This window comes from Nannospalax galili, unplaced genomic scaffold, assembly GCF_000622305.1.
Source record: "Nannospalax galili isolate Female #2095 unplaced genomic scaffold, S.galili_v1.0 scaffold39, whole genome shotgun sequence".
Classification (NCBI taxonomy): Eukaryota; Metazoa; Chordata; class Mammalia; order Rodentia; family Spalacidae; genus Nannospalax; species Nannospalax galili.
In genome coordinates this window covers 896339-902818 of record NW_008346683.1, presented here as the reverse complement: position 1 = coordinate 902818, position 6480 = coordinate 896339, and positions in this window count along the sequence as shown.

Below are 6480 nucleotides of genomic sequence, written 5' to 3'. Positions count from 1 at the left end.
TCCCCAATCCCTCCAGACCCCCACTAATTGCTCTTTTAGCTTCTGTAAAATGCTTGGCTGCTGCTTTAGACATGCCTAAACACGCCCTGGCATGCCCTGACTCCCACCTGCTATTCCCCCCTCTTCCAGGAAACTATAGATTAACCAAGCCCGAGCATAAAAACTGCCCTATAAGGTAAAAACAGAGACTCCTGGCCCCACAGGTAACAGTCAGCACATTCCACAGCCCTGAGAATAGCACCTACCAATAAGAAACTTCCAGGGCTGCATCTTATACATCCAATTGGTTTAAAATTATGTTGGCGCGCAAAGCGCGGGCTCCTTGAACCAACCAAAAGGTATCTTCGGTATCCACCCCCACACACTTTGTCTAAAACCTATAAAAGTCTCCACTCTCCCTTACTCTGAGCTCTCAGCACGGATCCCGTTGAGTTGGTGAGGTCTGAGAGCCAGAGCGTAAGCCCGAATAAACCTTTGCTTTTGCATTTTGGTGTGTTGGGTCCTCGGTGGTCTTTTTGGGGTCCAGTGGATGGGGTACAACATAGTGAGCGCATTATGTGATTCTTTCTGATTTCTCTTTAGTTCTTTATCAATTGCAATTTTTTTCTTTACAAGTGCATTGTGGGTAATTTATGTTGTTTTGACAGTTTGTTTCTTTGATATAATTTTCAATTCTGTACCCAGAGTTGTACAGACCAACTTTAGTTTAGATAAATGACACAGAAATATAGAGGTTATCTATGTAAAATGATTCATATTTCAAAACAGGGACTTCTGTAAAATGAAAAAAAAATCCTGTATTACTATTAATCACACCTTTTTTGGGGGGGGGGAGTTTGAGACAGGGTCTCCCTGTAGCCCCCAGCTGTCCTGGAACTCACTATGTAAACCAGGCTGGTCTTGAACTCACAGAGCTCCGCCTGCCTCTGCCTCCCAAGTGCTGGGATTAAAGGCCTGCGCCCCCACACCCGGCCTAAATTTAAAAATATATATGCAATGACGTTTAAGTGGGGGATGTTGATCAGTTTTAAGGGAGACCAGTGTGTGTTGCCTTGAGCAGCAGATGCGGGTGCAGCCCGCAATCGTGACTGCAGCTGCCCACCCAGGCTGGGAGCAGGGTGGCTGGGGTGGCTGGGTGCTGGCCCTGGGTTGGGGTCCCCAGCCCGTCTCTCCCACCCGGCTTCCTCCCCCTCCTGCCCGCCTGCCGGAGCTCAAGGACGCCAAGGGGAGCCGGGGGTCCAGAGGACCAGCCCCGCTGAGCGCTCGGCCTCCCCGCCCCAGGCTGCTGAGCCATGCTTTCCAGCCGCCTTCCTGCTGAGTCAAGGTCCCGGGCAGCATTGAGCTGAGTCACGGTCCCGAGGTCTGTTTGCGCTGAGTCACGGTTTCGCCGTTTCAGATTTAACTCTTGGAGACAAAGTCCGGGCGGGAAGGAGGTGGAGCCCTGTTGGGTGAGGACCTGGGACTGGCAGGCACGCACGTCCGCACGGTCCCCAGCCTCCACGGCCCCCGCCTGCACCCCCGGGGCGGGAGCTCCTGCCAGGGCTGCACCTCGAACTTCGGACCCAGCGCGGTGGGCGTCCGGAGCCCACCTAAAGACGAGGGGGCTACTCCGATGGAGGCACATCTGCAACCAGTTGGCTTGTGCTTTTCACACACATCGAAGTGGCAAAACACAGTTAAAGAGACCATGGAGACCGGAAACTGCAAAACAGTCCAGAGTTGGAGCCTGGAACCGGGCGCCGGCTGTGCAGGCATTTGGAATGCTTGCTTGGGGTGCAGGAAACCTTGGGTTTGATCCCCAGCTCCCACATAAATGGTGCACACCTGAAATCCAGGCACTCAGGAGAATTGAAGTTCGAAGCCAACCTGCCATTACATGAGAAATCAATCGAATCAATCAATCAATCCACAAATAAGTAATTTGAAACAACCTCCCCGCAAATATGCCATTTGGGCATTTTTTAAATGAAAAAAAAATTTATTTTAATGAGAACCGGGTGTGGTGACACACACCTTTAATCTCAGCACTTAGAAGGCAGAGGCAGGCCATCTCTGTGAGTTCAAAGCCAGCCTGGTCTACATAGCCAGTTCTAGGCAAGCTGGGGCTACAGGGACACCCTGTCTCAAAAATGCCAAAAAAAAAAAGGTTTTAAATGAGGAGAGAGAAAGAGGTAGTCAGGTTTACATAGCAAGCACTTTTACCCACTGAGCCATATCCCAGCTCCTTAGCACAAAGATTATTTTGAACTAAAGGCACTTTTAAAAAACAGGCACGGTGGCACCCACCTTTAATTCCAAGCACTCAGGAGGCAGAGGCAGGCAGAGCACTGTGAGTTTGAGGCCAGTCTGGTCTACATAGTGAGTTCCAGGCCAGCTAGGGATACTGGGAGACCCTGTCTCAAAAAAATCAAAACAAACAAAAAACACAACCAGATACATGGAGGTGGCTCCAGATCTTTCCCTTTCTCTCTTAAAAACAGAAATCTGGGTCTTTGAGATGGCACCTGCACGAAAGCCTAAAGACCTGGGTTCAATCCCTGAAACCCACATAAAGATAGAGCTGGCTGGGCGTGGTGGTGCACACCTGTAGTCCCCAGCACTCAGGAGGCAGAGGCAGGCAGAGCTCTGTGAGCTTGAGGCCAGCCTGGTCTACATAGTGAGTTCCAGGGAGACCTTGTCTTAAAAAGACAGACAAGAACCTAACTGACTCTACATAAAGTTGTCTTCTGACCTCCTCACCCATATCCACCCATATACAAACAGTAATAAAATTTAAAACAATTAAAAGCCTGGTTTAAAAAAACAAAACAAAGCCGGGTGTGGTGGCGCACGCCTTTAATCCCAGCAGTTGGCAGGCAGAGGCAGGTGGTTCTTTGTGAGTTCGAGGCCAGCCTGGTCTACATAGTGAGTTCCAGGACAGCTGGGGCTACAAGGAGACCCTGTCTCAAAAAAGACAAACAAAACAAAACAAAGCCGGGCGTGGTGGCGCACACCTGTAGTCGCTGCACTTGGGAGGCAGAGGCAGGCGGAGGTCTGTGAGTTCAAGGCCAGCCTGGTCTACATAGTGAGTTCCAGGACAGCTGGGGATACAGGAAGACCCTGCTTCAAAAAGACCAAAAAAACAGAAACAAAAACAAAAACAAAACAAAACAAAAAAAACAGCACTGGGGGCAGAGGCAGGCAGATATCTGTGAGGTGCATTCTAGTCTGGTCAGTCTGGTCTATATAGTGAGTTCCAGGCCAGCTGGGGCTACAGGAAGACCCTGTCTCAAAACAAACAAACAAGAAACAAAGCAGGAAACCCAAGGCAGGGTGTAGTGGTTCATGCCCATAACCCAACACCTGAGAGGCAGAGGCCAGACAGCAGTAAGTTCAAGGCCAGCCTAGGGCCACATAATGAATACCAGGCCGGCTAGGACTAAGGAGCAAGACCCTGTCTCAAAGCAAAACAAAAAACGCAACAGGAAATCCAACCTCCATATGGAGGAAGCCATCCTCATAAGAATTCTCACAAGGTCAGGAAGTCAGAGCCCAGATCAGCTCTGGCACACAGACCCCCTTCTTCCTAGTGCTTCCCCAACTCAGCTTACCTAACCGCATCCCCAGTATCAGTTCAGCTCAGCATGGAAGCATCTGGCTGCAAATATCTCTTCTCTTCTTTATTTCCTGAGTGCTCCTGTGCCACACACACTTACATTACAGGCATGTGTATGCTTTTATGTCAGTTGAATTCTTGGGCTAAGGTATTTTGCCTTCACTTACAGTATAATGAACTGAACAATACCAGTTGTATTTCCTTTTATTTAGAATTGTACTATTCTCTAAGAAGGTATCTTCTGGGCATGTATGGGGCAGGGGAGCATAAGTGTGGCGGTCAGGGCAACAAATGGAATTGGTTCCACCTTTCTGTGGGTTCCAGGGACTGAACTCTGGTCACCAGGCTTAGCAGTATATGCTTTTACCTGCTGATCATCTCCCTGGCCTGGGGGGCGGGGGGCAGGCAGGCAGGCCCACGCATAAGGAAGCTGAGATTCACAGTTTCTGATAGATAACAAGATTTGCCTCTCTACCCAAGTGCAGAACCCTCCAGAAATTTCTAGATTGGAGAAAGGCTCTGGCAAAAGAGGAACTGGCTCTCTCTAACCAAATGTTACAGTGAACACTTCTTATATGCTTTGCCTGAGTGAGGCCAGATTCTGAGCTTCTTACAGATGTTAACTGATCCAACCCTCCCACATCCCCTTGAGTGGATGGTGTTTTGAATCTTGTTTTGTCAAATGAGGAAATAGAGGCTTAAGGGTTTGAGTATACAAAGCTATTCCTCACCATGCTGTTCTGAGCTGTAAACGTTTGCTGAAGTTTATTGCTTTAGTCTGTCTACATTGTCTAGGAGTCCCTCCTTCATCTACAGCCAAGTGGAGCCAGGTCTTGGAGCCGTAGCTAGGTTCCATAGAGCAATATGGTCCTTGTGGTCTGAGTGTCCAGACACAAGACTGCGACCCTGTCCTGGCTATATAGGTCTTGGGCCTCTGGACCTGTGCTGATAGAGGCTGGATGGTATTTGAAAAGGGTATGATGTTATGACTCTTTCTACATCCCTCAGTGCCCAGGCCCAGCAGATCATTGTGAATAGGAATGTGCTAGAGGCCAGACGTACCTGGCTCCAAATTTTACGTAAGCAGTGTGGCCTTAGGCAAGTTGAACCCCACTTACCAAGCCTCCTTCAGTAAGTATGTAGACAATGTGTGCATGTTGCCAAGCTCTGGCATAGGAAGGTGACACCCATGCCATCTTGCTGCCATCAAGTTTGCTCACAGTCAGGTGGGGTGGGACAGCTGGGCACAGGGAGCTGTAGGAGGGGCCCCCTAATGTGAGTGAGGACAGGGAAAAGCAGCACGGCCTGGCCTCAGTCTGTTTTATGGTTTCATGGAGTTATAACTGACATGCAGTAAACTTTACATGTTTAAAGTACACAGTGTGGTGAGTTCTGACAGCCCTCTTAATCCGTGAGACCATCCCATAACCAAGGTCATGAGCTTATTTATCACTCCCAAAGGTTTTCTCACCTTGGTGATCCCCACCTTCTCCTAGGTAACACTTGATCTGATTAGCTAGCTTACCTGGCCTTTTCTAGATTTTTATTTTATTCTATATACCTTTTACATGCAATCTTACCTAAATGAAATTATACAAGTGTTCCCTCTTTTTGTCTTGTTTTACCCAGTAGAGCTATTTTAAGAGCCATGGGTGTGGACTGATAGTCTGTTCCTGCTTGTTGTGTGTCTAGTCTATGCTTACACTGCAATTCATTTATCCATTTACCTGCTGATGGACATATAGGTTATCTCAGGGACTATGACAAATAAAATTGATGTGGATGTTCCTAAACATGTACACTCTCTAGAAGTTTCTCCAGGAGTGGAGTCCTTGGTCGACAGTAGGTGGACATTTAGCCCTTGAAGAAATGCTGACAGTGGTTTGTACTGTAGGGACCTTTTTCTTTCTATCCTCCTAGGTTCTGTGGACAAATGACAGGTGAACAGCAAATTAGTTCTGAACACTTGTAGAGTATGTGCACATGAGATGTCCATGGTGAGTGACTCAGAGGAGTGGTTGGAACTTGGGCTTAGGACACATAGTTAAAAAGAACAGTATGTGGGCTGGAGACATGGCTCAGCAGTTAAGAGCGCTGACTGCTCTTGCAGAAGACCCGGGTTCAAGTCCCAGTACCCATACAGTGGCTACGAACTGTCCTTAAGTCCAGTTCCAGGGGAATCTGACGTCCTCTTCTGAACTCCTAGACATTGCACGACACAGGTGCATTCACATACTTGCAGGCAATACACTCATACACATAAAATAAAGATAATTTTTTTAAAAAAAGGAAAGAATGATATGTTTGTGGAAACATAACAAGACAAAAGAAAGGGGTTGGCGGCTTTTAAGGGCAGCAAATTGTGGGAAGATAAACATATGGGGGAACTAGCCAGGCCTAGAGGCACATGCCAGCACTCAGAAGGATAAAGCAGGACTATAACAAGTTTGAAGCTGGACTGGGCTTAGCAAGACTTTGTCTCAAACTGGCAAGATGGCTTATTGGGTAAAAAAGCACTTGTAAGCCTGACACCTGAGTTCATTCCCTGGAAACCATGGCAAGATGGATGCAGCTCGTACCTGTAATCCAAGCGAGGTGAGAGGCAGACAGAGGAGAACCAGACTGAAGCTTGGATGCCGAGCAGAAATAAGGAGAGACTCTGCCTCAGAAACAAGGTAGAAGTGGAGAACTGACTCCTAAAAAACTGTCCTCTGACCTCCACACACACATCATAGCAAGTGTACCAGCATTCATACACACACAATAAATAAACCAATAAAAGAACCTGTCTCTTGCCAGCACTCGGGAGGCAGAGGCAGGTGGATCTCTGTGAGTTCAAGGCCAGCTTGGTCTACATAGTGAGTTCCAGGACAGCTGGAGCTACA